Source organism: Cryptomeria japonica, chromosome 3 (genome assembly GCF_030272615.1).
Source record: "Cryptomeria japonica chromosome 3, Sugi_1.0, whole genome shotgun sequence".
Lineage (NCBI taxonomy): Eukaryota > Viridiplantae > Streptophyta > Pinopsida > Cupressales > Cupressaceae > Cryptomeria > Cryptomeria japonica.
In genome coordinates, this window is record NC_081407.1 from 749,611,642 (window position 1) to 749,626,014 (window position 14,373).

Consider the following 14,373-nt stretch of genomic DNA (forward strand, 5'->3'; position numbering starts at 1 on the left):
GTAAAAATAATTCTTGGATCATAGATAGTGGATGTTCACATCATATGACAGCTGATAAACACAAGTTTGTTATGTTAGAAGTCTATGATGGAGGCTATGTAAGATTTGGTAATGATGCACCATGTCCGGTAAGAGGTAAAGGATCTATAACACTTCTTGATAATGCAAGATGCAATGATGTTTATTGGGTTGAAGGTTTGAAATACAATTTTTTGAGTGTAGCATAGCTAAATAGCACAGGTTACCGAATAGAATTTCAAAATGGAATTGTCAAAGTTCATGACAAGCATGGAAAGTTAGATGCTACCAGGACACAAACAAAAGGTAACACATTTCACCTTGACTCAACTCAGAATAAGTGTTTATATGAAAAGATTGATGATACCTGGTTATGGCATAAAAGGTTTTGTCATGTAAATTTTGATAATATGATCAAAATAAGCAAGAAGCACCGAGTAAGAGGTCTACCGAGTCTTGAGAAACCTGAGAATGCTATGTGCCGAGGATGCCAGATGGGTAAGATGACAATATCAAGCTTTACAAGTAAGTCTTACACTTCTAAGGGAATTTTAGATCTATTGCACACTGATCTTTGTGGTCCTATGAAAGTTCAAAGTTATTATGGTGATAAATATTTCATATTATTTGTGGATGACTATTCAAGGATGATGTCAGTAATGTTTTTAAAACAAAAATCAGAAGCTTTTCAAATGTTTAAATGGTACAAGGCAAGAGTTGAAAATGAAACAGGAAGACAACTGAAATGTCTTAGATCAGATAGAGGAGGAGAGTTCACATCTGATGAGTTCAACTTATTTTGCAATGATCATGGTATTAAAAGACAAGTCTCTACACCGAGAACTCCACAACAGAATGGAATAGCTGAGAGAAGAAATAGATCTATTGTGGATTGTGTTAGAACACTGATGATTGAAAAGAAAGTGCCACAAACATTTTGGAGAGAAGCAATAAGCACTGCTGTTTACACCTTGAAATGAGTTCAATTGAAGAAAGGTACTTTGAAGACACCATATGAAATCTGGTATAACAAGAAACCTAATGTAAGTTATTTTAAAATCTTTGGAAGTAGATGCTATGTTCAGAAAGATGATAGAAATGGCAAGTTTGATCAGAAGAGTGAAGAAGGAACAATTCTAGGTTATTATTCTAGAAGCAAAGCATTTAAATGTCTGATCAAATCATCTACCAAAATAGTAGAAAGCGCAAATGTGAAAATTGGTGAATTTGCATAAAGAAATGATGAAGGAAATTCCAAGGAACCAGAAGATTATGATGAATTTGTCTATGTTCAACCGAGAAGTCTTACCGAGCAGACTGTTGAAGAAAATGGAGAAAATATCCAGTTACCGAGCGATGAAGAAGATCATACAGAGCCTACCAAGCCTGTATTAGCCAAGTATGTCAGAAGACATCATGCACCAAGTCAGATTATAGGAGATAAGGATGATCTAGTGATGACAAGGAACAAACTGAGACATAACACATGTTTGATATCTAAATTTGAACCGAGAATAGTGAAAGAGGCATTTAACAGTGAAGATTGGATAATGCTATGGCAGAAGAGATTGATCAAATCAAGAAGAATGACACATGGACACTAATCCCAAGACCGATGGACAAAAATGTAATCGGTACAAAGTGGATTTTCAAAAATAAGCTAAATGAAAAAGGAGAGGTCATTCAAAACAAGGCAAGACTAGTTTGCAAAGGTTATGCTCAAGAAGAAGGAATTGATTATGGTGAAACTTTTGCACCTATTGCTAGAGTTGAAGGAGTAAGAACATTGTTGGCCTATGCTGCTTTCAAGAACTTCAAGGGATATCAAATGGATGTCAAATCTGCATTTCTGAATGGAATATTAGAAGAAGAAGTTTTCATTGAACAACCTGAAGGATTTGTTGAAGACAATAATAAAGATCAGGTATGTAAATTGAACAAAGATTTATATGGTTTGAAACAAGCACCTAGAGCATGGTATGAAAGATTGCACTCTTATTTGATTAAGATTGGTTTTATAAGGACAAGTGAGAATAGCAACATGTACATGAAGAATGATGAAAATGGAATACTGATCTCAGCCATATTTGTTGATGATATTATATTTTTTGGAAATGACTCTTTATGCAAGAACTTTGGAAATGAAATGAGCAAAGAATTTGAGATGTCATTAATCAGTGAGATAAAGTATTTTATAGGTTTACAGATACTGCAAATGAAAAATGAGATTTTCATTACTCAATCCAAGTACATAAAGGAAATCTTGAAGAAATTTGGAATGGAGGATTCAAAACCAGTAAGTACTCCTATGACTACCAACTATAAATTGTCAAAGAATGATGAATCTACATCTGTTGATGAGACACTTTACCGATCCATGATTGGAAAGCTACAATATGTTGTTCACAACAGACCAGACATAGCACATGCAGTAGGTATAGTTGCAAGATTCTCTGTAGATCCTAAGGAAACACACATGACAGCAATCAAAAGAATCTTTAGATACTTGAAAGGCACTGAGGATTATGGCTTAGTATATCAGAAAGGAAATGATTTTGATTTAAAAGTTTATACTGATGCTGATTGGGTAGGCAACATTGATGACAGAAAAAGCACAAGTGGGGTAGCTTTCTTTTTAGGAGAAAGACTAGTGAGTTGGCTTAGCAAGAAACAAGGACGTGTTTCACAATCAACAACAAAGGCTGAATACGTTACTTCAGCATTGAATTGTACCAACATTGCATGGATCAAACAATTGTTGGAAGGTATAAATGAGCAAGTTACTAAGCTAGTGACTATATTCTGTGATAATACTAGTGCCATTAATATTTCAAAGAATCATGTTATGCACTCTAAGACAAAGCACATCTCTATCAAATATCATTATCTTAGAGAAGAAGCTCAAGAAAAGAAAGTGGTGTTGGAGTATGTTAGCACAAAGGAACAAATAGCAGATATCTTCACCAGGCCACTACCAAGGGACACTTTTGAATATCTCAAAAGGAAGTTAGGGGTCTTACCCCTATCTTCTACTCACTGACCGAGTTCGGTGAAAGCATCAATCCAATGACTCTATTGAATATCTTCTGGGAGTTGATGTTGATTTATACAGTTTAGGATGTTTTCTAAAAGTGTACAAGAATTATTATAGGGAACAAGAATTGAAGACAAAATGCTCTGACCGAGAATGAAATGATACACAACAACAGGAAATCACTTCATACAGGAAGCAATTATGTTTTAGTTCTTTAATTTTTGGCATTGTTTTCAAAGGGGGAGAAGACTAATATTAGGGGACAAGACTAATGAGAAGACTACAGATTAGAAAGAAAACTAAAGAAAACAGGAGAAGTCTAATGTATGGGGGAGAGCATTTCAGCATTTCAGAATCACAGCAATCCGAATCTTTTAAGGTCAAATCAATTGGTTTTGCCATCAATGCCAAAGGGGGAGATTGTTGGCATTATAACAGACAATGAGAGATTGTTGGCATTTCATAAGGATATTGAGAAAGTTGTTGACGATTATGGATATAACTGATTAAGGTTGTTTTACTATCTTGATATTATTATTTTGTCATTGATGTCAAGAAATTGATTTTCTAATTCAGTATTATGTTGCCATATCTTGAGAAATATGATTTGAAGATTATAAAGATGGAGGTAAAAGACACAGAAAGAATATGATGAATAAGGTATTCAATGGGCAACTAGTACCGAGTCAGACAATGATGAGATCATGATGTTTTAGATTGTTTTAACATCATACATATGTTGTAAATTATAAAGGTTAATACTATACTATGTTATCAAGCAAAGAACCTAGTTGGTAAACCCTAAGGTTATCGCTATCGGTTAATGAAGGCCGAATGTCTACTGAGTGAAGTTTAGTATTCACTGAGTTGTTACCAAGTTGTAACTGAGCTATAACAGAATACATTAAATGTTTACATGCATTATTTAATGAAGGAAGCTGATGAGCTGGAACTGATTAAATGATTGGTGAGATGTGGATGAAGTTTGTTAACGAATCTAAGGCAAAGGAAAGTCGACATGAAGATCTACAGCTCAGATTGAACTGCAATACCCTGGCACAAGTTCCAAGAAATGTATGCAAGTTCCAAGGTGGGGTAAAATGTTTTCGGATCGAAAGATGGATTGAACCTAGACAAGAGTGAAGATCTGATGGCTATGATTGATCATGGGAAATGTGATCAAGGCGATTAAGTGGTTACCTAATTGTTTATAAATAGGAAACTGTTGATAAACAACATATGTGGGCAAATGTATGCACAAGGATGCTACATAGTGATTACCGAGCACAGAAGCTTGAAGACCTATTTTGAATAATAGAGTATAGAAGCCTAGCAAATTGGCAAGATTAGTTCTATGTCTAGATTGTATTGAAGAAATAGGAATCCGCTTTAGCATTTTAGATGTGAAGTTGCAGATAGATTTTACTACTGTTATTTTGTGAAAGTGACAGAAAATCTCTTAACCGAGTAGACTTAACAGTCTTATTTGTAAAACCCTCTAGCAAGGTGACATTCTAATTGAGTGTTTGAAATCCTTTAACAAGGTCACTTCTAACAAGGTGAAGATCCTAACAGATCTGAGGGAAATCCCTTAACCAGGTCACATCTAGCAATGTGTTTGTAATCTTTAACAGAATTTGCTTTTAACCGAGCATACTCTAGAAGAGTATTTCTTAGTGGGTCCGAAATCCCACAGTGGTTTTTTCCTATTTGGGTTTCCATGTTAAATCTGGTGTTATGAGGTTTATGATGTTTATATGCTTATGAGTTTGCATGTTTAACAGTTTTGGTTATATTACTAAAGTATATGTTATCGAGGTTGAATCTGATGTTTTTATGGATGATTAAGTTTGTATGATTCTCCCCCCCCTCTCATCTTGTTGGCTATTGGATCTATACTTATAATAAGTATCAGAACTATCAAACTATCCATCCACTAGATATTGGTGTGACAAATCTATATTTTAAAAAGTATAATTTCCTTCTTTGTAGAAAAAATGTTATAGACTATGAAATGAATGTCACGTCTGAAAAATGATGATTACTATAAATATTAAGTCATTAAAAGTTACATAACAATATCGACAATTCATTTCAATTTTAAAAAATATATATTTAGAATATATATGAAAAACATCACAAACCAGTAGTTTACATCATCTTCAAATTTTTAGTAGTTTAGCTGCTATAAATGTTAGAAAGTAAAGATCAGGTGCAAAGTTTTGATTTTAACAAGTCAAGTTTGGCCAAAAAGTGTAACCTAGTAGTATGGGATCATGCATAGATAATTGCCTTCTTAAAGGTTATATGGCAACTTAGCGAAATGGATAATATCAATTTTAGGAATACAAGGAAACCCTCATTGTTTCGTATATAGTGTAAGTTTGTTGATTTCATTGCTGCAAATAAAGATTACTTGGATCAATTGTATTTAATTTTGAATCCATATATGATGAGTCTTCAAAGGCATACAATTTTTAATCCAGAAGGTTTCATGAGCTCTTTAGGTCTTGACTTGAAGCATGAGCCTTTGTATAATGAAGACATGATAAGAAATTTCTTGGCAATTGAACAAGTTCACAACAGAAGAAAGAAGTGGAACATGCTAATGAGAGCTGAAGAAGTCAGAAGGGACAATGAAGCTAATTCCCCATGATTCTTCCATGATGAAAGGATTATTTATAAATCTGAGATTTATGTATTCTCAGTACAAATGCTTTATTAAATTGATAAATGATCAAGAAGGGCAAACAACCTGATTTCTATATAGAGCTTCCTACCAAAAAGGTGAAAATAGAAGATCATCACATGAAGGAGAAGGGGATAAATTGTTTTGATTGTGAAGAGGCTCAAGGTGTTCTAGAGGGAGTGCCAATGAAGGAGGTTGCACCATCGATAGAATTTCCACCTTCATGTCCATTGTCTCCTACAAGATAAACATTAAGAGAAACAGTGCCAATTATGCCACCAAGTAGGGCATTAAAAAACTTGAAGGTTGAAGATGATCCTACTAGGCATATAAGAGCCCTTTCTTGCAATCAACTCATTAGTGATGATGAATTTTTAAAACCAAAACAGTTCAAAATTTTCAAGTAACAAGGAGGAATGGTGAATATGAAACTAGAGCAATGGAGGAAAGGAATAAAAGGGCACAATCTTACTGGACAAATATTAGTGAGGAAGTTGTAAAGGAGTTTTATTTCGATGTTGATAACATAACTCTAGAATAGGGAAAATAAATGGTGAAGGATGAAAGAATCTTCTTGTTGCCTAGATGACATATTGTTATTGCCTTAATGTTTCATACTGCTAGAAATGAATAGAGAAGAATATATCATTCAGAGGAGGAGGTAGAACAAGATCTCTCTGGTTTTGTCTATAGTCCCAATTTTGGACTATGGTTTGTTTGGGATTTGTCAACTAACAACGATAAGCTTGAATATTTCCAAAGATATGATCTATTCAAAGGAAGTGCATTAATAAAGAGAGTAGTTGATACTCTTTCTCCAATGGTTGTAGATCTAATTGTGAATGTTACCCTATCTAAGAAAGTTGTTAGTTCAATTCACTTGAAAGAAAACAACTAAAAAACAACATTTTATGATTGAAGAAAGTGTTTAGTTTTAAATTGGTTGTGTGCTGAGTCATGCAGTCAAAATGGTGTTGGCAGATTCTTTTCTTTTAGCAACCCATCAATATCGAGTTAATTTAGATATGTATTTAATATTCGTAGGGGTCATTTTGGAGTCATGAGAATCCAAAAGGATAATTTTTGTGGTTGCAAATTCTCTCATAAAGCCGCAATGTTGTTGTGGGTTAATGGTAGTAATAAATGATAATTTTCTAGGATTAAGGTTCCTTCTTAGTCAAGATTCTAGACACTCATTAATCCAAAGTATACTAGGACACAAGTGTGCTTTATAGTCAATGCATGTAAGCTCTATGCCAAGTAGTTAATTGAACGTATAATAGAAATTTGAAGTGTCTTAGATGAACCAAAGGTGGAGAAGTCTTAGCTCTAGATCAGATGAGGATGGTGAAGTGGTTGATGACTTGAGAATGTAGGATCAAAGTAAGAAATGAAAATATAACATAGCATAAATTTTATATGACTCTAATTAGAATGTTGATATTATCTTTAGCTCATTGATATACTATTTTGTTGTCTTCTTTTGGAGTAGCCAAACTATGAATATTTATTTTGATAGTGAATATTTTAATGCTAGTAGTTTTCCACAATCCATGAGATTTATATGCAGTGCTTCTACATTTGATTGTGTAAGAGTTTTATTCCATCAATGTTTTGGATCACACTCTATGATCCATCAATAAGATGAGAAAGAGATCATAAGGAGAAAAATGATCCCTTTTCTCCTTATGATGTCTTTCTCATCCTGATGATGGATCACAGAGTTTGATCTGAAATGTTGATGGAAAAAAACTCTTACACAATCGAATCGAGAAGCACTACATATCAAGCTAATATTTTGGGTTATGGAACCCTTAAGTATGTTTTGCAAATTGAAAATAAAAGAATATTGAAAATCAATTTACAAACATGATAAAAGTAATGTCATGTTAGATGATAAACTAGTAAAGACATTTTTAATACATTTATCTAAAAACACTCATATACCAATCATGAATTTATTTACCAAAAGGATTTTTTAATTTGTTTTAAAACTATTTAAAAACTATTTTATATTTTTCATTATTTATTTTATTTTGATTAAAATAACTATTTAAATTTGCTTTAAAATTATTTATTTAAGAATTATTATACTAAAAATCATTTAGAGCTGTAAATCAGTATTAAATTTCTTAAGTAATTAATAATGAATGAGGTGATCAAAGTGATCACGCTCATCAAAGTCTCGAATAATTGCAAATGCTGCGAATTTAAAAGCTACGAAAGCATGTGAAATGGTTAAAAAAGTATTTTTTTGTCGGCCACTTTGTATAACAAAGTCTACGCTGTAACAACCAAGATATTTGAAGAGTCCATAGTGATAGTATATCTTGACCCAAACATAAGTCTACTCTGGTCAATAAATGTGTGGAACATTAGCGACTAAATAATGTAACAAAGTCTATTCTTTTTCAGTTTCTGCCGGCCACTCGTATAACAAAGTCCAAATGTAGTATCTTGACCCATTACCAACCTACCTACTCTCCAATTTTAGCTGACCATATTTTATCCCACTTCTATATCTTAAAGTCATTCAACTAAATGACGATGTACATGGAAGACCATGACAAAAATGTGCACAATTCACACTGCATTCAACAAATTTAACTAAAGAAATGTTCCCGCACGCTAAACAATTATGTGGAAATATTTTCCCCGGGAAATATTTATTGAAGAGTTTTTTCTTTTTTTACTTTACATTAGAAATTGCTTTTTGTATATTTTAGAATTAGTTAAGAATTATTTTATTATATTTGGTTATGGAACTCAAAATTAATCCATCAAATTAAAAAGGTTTGTTACAAACAAATCATTTTTTCATCAATATTTAACAAATATTTATTCTATTGAACAAACTCAACATCAAGTGTGTCAATCACATTAAATCTAACATGATATATTCATGTTGGAACACCCTTAACAACTATAACATTCATCAACTTAGTAAAATCATGATATATTCAACTTGCAAGAATTAGCTTACCTTTAAATTTTTGCCATGTCTCATCTATCATTACACAACAAATGCTTTTATAACACTCCTATAAAGATAGGGGCTTGTCACTATGTGCTTGTACTACATATGGCTTCCAACAATCTATTATGTTAAACCATTATTTGGCTTACCTTGATATTACATAAATTATTTATCATTATTCAACAAAATACTATTGTTGCAATACTAATGAAAAATGATTTATCCCACCTCTAAATCCCATCCCTTCATTTTTAGGATGCTCTCTATAAAAGATGCTTCCTCCCCTCTCTTTTCATGAATCAAATCTAGGAGCATACTTACATTCTACTTAATTGACTTTAGCCTACATCATCATGTTGAAGTCTACATCATGACAACCATATCCATTCTTCATTTGAGCTCTTGTGCAAGCATAAAAAATATGAGAGAAACATATCAAAATAAGATCAATGGAGATAGGAGAACAATGAAGATAAAACTCATTTGGATGTGTGAAAGTATGATTTGATTTATTTTATGATTTTGCATGTTTGATGGTTCTTAATTGATGTGTTGTTGAATTTCATTATAGATCTAGGGTTTTGTGGTTAGAACTAGGATTTGCAATATTTCAGTTCAAAATTGGACATATACATTTTGACATACCCGGTGAGAATCTTGTCCCTTATTTCTAACACCTTTGAATTTTTAGTGTTTTTAGACTTCCACACCATGATTTCATATTTCTAGTAGTTTTTGTTTCTAAAGAAGAAGAGAAATACAACTTCAGAGAACCCAAGAACACCTATAAGCAAAATACCCATCACAAGAGAAGAAGAGAAATACAACTTCAAAGAACCCAAGAACACCTATAAGCAAAATACCCATCACAAGAGAAGAATGGAAACAAAAAAGAAATACAATGCAATCCTTATATAACGAGATTTTGCAACCCTAAATGAGAATGTGTATTTAATAATTAGAATACCTATAATATTATTAAATGCCTAAGTTTAGCTTAAGTGTAGAGGATAATAGACTAATAATTAAATAAATATTTATTGGATAATACATGATAACTCTAACACCCACCCTTAAGATGAACTTAGGGAGTAGCTTAAAAAATAAATGCATGAATCAAATGCAACTACATGATGAAGGCAAATTTGGGTCTCGACAACAAATCCTGATGATGAAGGCAAAAGTCGAAGATCTATCATCTCAAACTACTCCATCAAAGCTTTTTGAATATCCTGAATCAAGGAGGCCAAGCTACTTGTAATGATGAGATCATCAACATATAGTACAAGGATAACTATATCATCCCCCAAACGCTAAATATAAACTATGGGATCAGAATGACGTGTGAAGAGTGTGGAGAGAAAGAAAGAGTCTATCTTCTCATACCATGCCTAAGGGGCCTATTTGAGACCGTATAATGAATGTCGAAGTCTACAAACCAAAGAGGAATCCTTCACAAATCCCTGAGGATGCTCCATATAGATATCCTCATGAAGGTCTCCATGCAAGAAGGCACTCTTCACATCCATCTGAAAAACTATCCATCTATGTGAAGCTTCAAGTGAAAGTACAAAGTGAATAGAATTCATCTTGGAGAGAGGAGGAAAGGTCTCAGAGTAATCAATACCCTCCACCTGAGAAAACCCCTTCGCAACAAGATGAGCCTTGTACTTATTAATTGAACCATCTAGAGAATACTTGGTATGGTACACCCACTTGCACCAAACCAACTTTCTTCCTTTCGGAAGAGCACAAAGATCCCAATTATGATTCTTCATCAAAGAAGAATAATCCTCATCCATGGCCGTATCCCACTCTGGGTGACCTTTCGCCTTTGAAAATTTCTGAGGATCATCCGAAATGGCATGACTCAAAAGACTAGAACCAGCTGCCTGTGCACAAGTACGATGAGAATCTGAAGGATCACCTGCCATAGAACTAGCAACATCAACTGTAAACTGGGACCACTTGGGAAAAGGCTGAGATGTGGGTGGCTGTGATGGTGGAGATGGTGGATCATCATCTACATCATCCTCAAGTAATAATCAATCCTCAAAAGATGAAGAGGGAGGAGGAAGTAGTGAGGGAGAAGCTGGTGATGAAGAATCAATCAGAGGAAGGCACTCATCAAAATGGACATCCCTTCTAAAAAAGACCTATTGGGAATTAGGATCAAACAACCTATACGCCTTAACATCCTCATAGTAGCCAACAAATATGAGTGGTTGGCTCTTCCTCTACATGGCTTTCCTCTGAGCATCTGGAATAAATGTCCAAGCCTCACTACCAAAAACTTGAAATGATGAAACATCAGACTTGACATGGGACCAAGCCTCCTCAGGAGTCATTTGGCATAATGCCTTGTGAGCTATCTGATTCTAAATATAAGTGGCACAATTAACTGCCTCAACCCAAAAAGAAGGTTGCATTGAACGTGACTAAAGCATACAATTGGCCATTTCCCATAGTGTTCTATTCTTTCTCTTAGCAACACTATTCTACTGAGGATTGTGAGGAACTGATAACTAATGCTACAAACCATGCTCTGTCCAAAAATCTGTAAAAGCCCAATTCACATATTTTCTCCCATTATCTTTGTGTATCCTTCGGATAGAAAGACTAGACTACTTCTCTAGAAATGTCTTAAAGAGTCAAAATGAATCAAAGACATCAGACTTGTACTTAAGAAAGTACACATGTTTACATCTGGAGAAGTCATCAATGAATGTGAGCACATACTTGGACCTTGAAAAAGAGGAAGTCGGAAATGACATAAGATCACTAAGTACCAAATCCAAGGGTGCCTTAGCATGTGTAGCTCTACCTGTAGGAAAAGGATCATGATGATGCTTTCCAAGTGCACAACCTCAACAAACACCATCAGTACTGGATATCTGAGGGAGCCCAATGACAAGTGCCTGTGTGCTCATGTGCTATAAGTATTTGTAATTGACATGGCCAAAATGCTCATGCCAAAGTCTACTCACTGAATCTAGATGTGCTACAAGAGAAACACCTAAACCATCTGGACTTTGAAAGCCACCAAACCTATATAACCAAGAGTTAGGATCAACACTGCCAGTAGCCACAACCAAATAAAGATCACGAAGCTCTCTAATAACCACATCATGTGGTGAGAACTCAACTATTTTACCAGAGCCAAAATGACAAATTTGATAAACAAAGAGGAGGTTTTGTCAAAATATCAAGATGAGAAAGCCATCCTGAATCAATTGTTTGATGAAGTGCATGTGAAGCTCAATGTGTTTATTCCTCTGGTGCTCCACTAGGTTGCAGTAAATCTAAATGGCACTCTGATTGTCACAACAAAGAACAGTGGGACTCTCAAGAGGGAACACAAATGTAGTCATCAACTGTTGAAGCCTTAAAACCTCCTAACTAGCTAAGACCACTACTCGGTACTTAGCCTCTATAGATGATAATACAATAGCAAACTACTTCTCACAAGACCATGTGATTGGGCCACAACCAAGGCAAAAAATGAAGCTAGAAGTAGACTTTCGATCATGAGCACCACCAGCACAATCTCAGTCAGTGAAGCCAACAATGTTCTTGGGATCATGATCATCACCAACCCAATTTTAGTCAATGAACTAGAACAACATCCTGAATACAACCACTTGTCAATGGAATAATACCTAAACCTAAAACTAAAAGTTGTGCTAAGTCACCAATTGCAATCTATAAAGTATCACTATGAGCAAGTGAGGTAACAAGCTGCTGAGAGTGTGTCATGTAGTGAGAAGCCCCTGAATCAATAAATCAAGTTGATATAGAAGTAATATCTCATGTAGAAAGAGCATGTCCTTCCCCTATAGAAGAGGAAGAAGGAGGCTGAGGAGGAGAAATAGGATGTTGTTGCATGGCTTCCTCTAAAGCCTCTAATCATTTTCAACATTGGGAAATTGGATGTCCTTCTTTGCCACAAAAACTGCAAAGTTCTTCTGATTTCCTCTTAGTCTTGGATGAAGAGTCACCAGACATAGAAGATTTCTCTTGTTTGGGATAGGACTTTGGTTTAGAATCAGACTTAGGTGGTGGCTTGGAGGGACTCTCACTACTAGTTGAATCCTTCTTAGGCTTCAGTTTCTACTTCTTGTTCTCTTTAGATGTTTATGCAACCAATGCTTTGTTATTTGATCTTGTAAGAGTGTCCAATTGAGAGAGGTGAGCCTGCTCATGAGTCAAGCAATCACACAACACATCAAATGTAGGCATGGTGAAATGTGTACCCAAGGCATCCATAGTAGAATAAAATGTAAAAGCAAATATTTGATAGGGACCTCAAAGCTTAGAGAGAATCAGGTAGATACACTCTGTGTCTATCTTATTTTTACCACAATTGTGGAGGATAGATCTAGTTGCTTTAAACTTGTTCAAAAATTCCTCAATGTGAGGCAAGGAATTAGGTAACAAGGAAGTGAGTTTTGCCTCAATCTGTAATGCTCTGAACTTATTCATGGTACCAAAAAGATCATCAAATTTGGACCACATATCTTGTGGAGTGAGCAAACCATCAAGGTGAAAAAGAAAGCTATATAAAACATGTAAGGAGATGACACCCATAGCCTCATCCATCTTATTCCCATAGTGAAGAATCTCAAAAGGATGCTGCAACTAAGACTAAGCCTCATCCAAACAGGACCACAACCCTTTTGATCTAAGAAGCCTCATCATATGAGCTTTTGAAAGGTGATAGTTCTATTATGTAAGAAGTTCAACTGAAGAATCTTCCATGTGTACCTATACCTGCTCTTGTGTTTTTTTCATTAAGTGATCTTTCAGACTAGACAGAGGATGCAAAAGGGATTTTTTTTTTTTTCAGTTTGAGGTGTTATGATTTTTTTAAGTAAATTATGGAAAGTAGAAAATAACACCCCCCACAAGATGAAAAATCAAACCCTAGTACAATCTAAAAGCCATAAAGAATGGCAAGAGAAAAAATAATGCTTCAAACAATATCTTGTGTACCTAATAAAATTTCTTAAATAATGAACCCTAAATATGAATAGGGCTCTCCAATACCTTTCCAACGCCTATTTTTTTTCTGAAAAAGGAGTCTGTTTGCCCAAGTTATGGCTCCCAAAGTGCAAAAAAGAGCTCTAACTTTGATGGTGAAAAATAGGTACAAAATAAAAAATAATGAAAATCTCACCTCTAGATCTGAAAAGAGATTGAAGATAGCTTAGCGGCGATATAATTGTTTCAAAAAATGACTCTATTTGCCCAAGTTATGATGAAAAAACTACCCCTTGGGCAAATAGGCCTTGAAAGAAAATAACCCGTCCTTGCTGGTGGCAAGTCGGTGGTGCCTACGCAGAGCGACGTTGGAGGTGGCACATAGGCAAACAGAGGTGGAGGATCGGCTGAGTGGACGTGGCGAAGGAGGGTGCCCAAGGTGGTGGTTATGCTAACTGCTAGGTAGTAGCGGAAGTTGCTAGCAGCTACGCTGACCGTTAATGACAGCAGATGAGGTCATTGGTCGCAGTGGCCAAGGGAACCACTGCGATAGCGGCTAGAAAACATCAGTGAAGTGGTAATGACTTGTAAGCCATGACATCCTGTAAGCAATTAAAATTCTTAACAAAAAAAAATTATATATATATATATTGCGAAAATCATTTGGATCCGTGT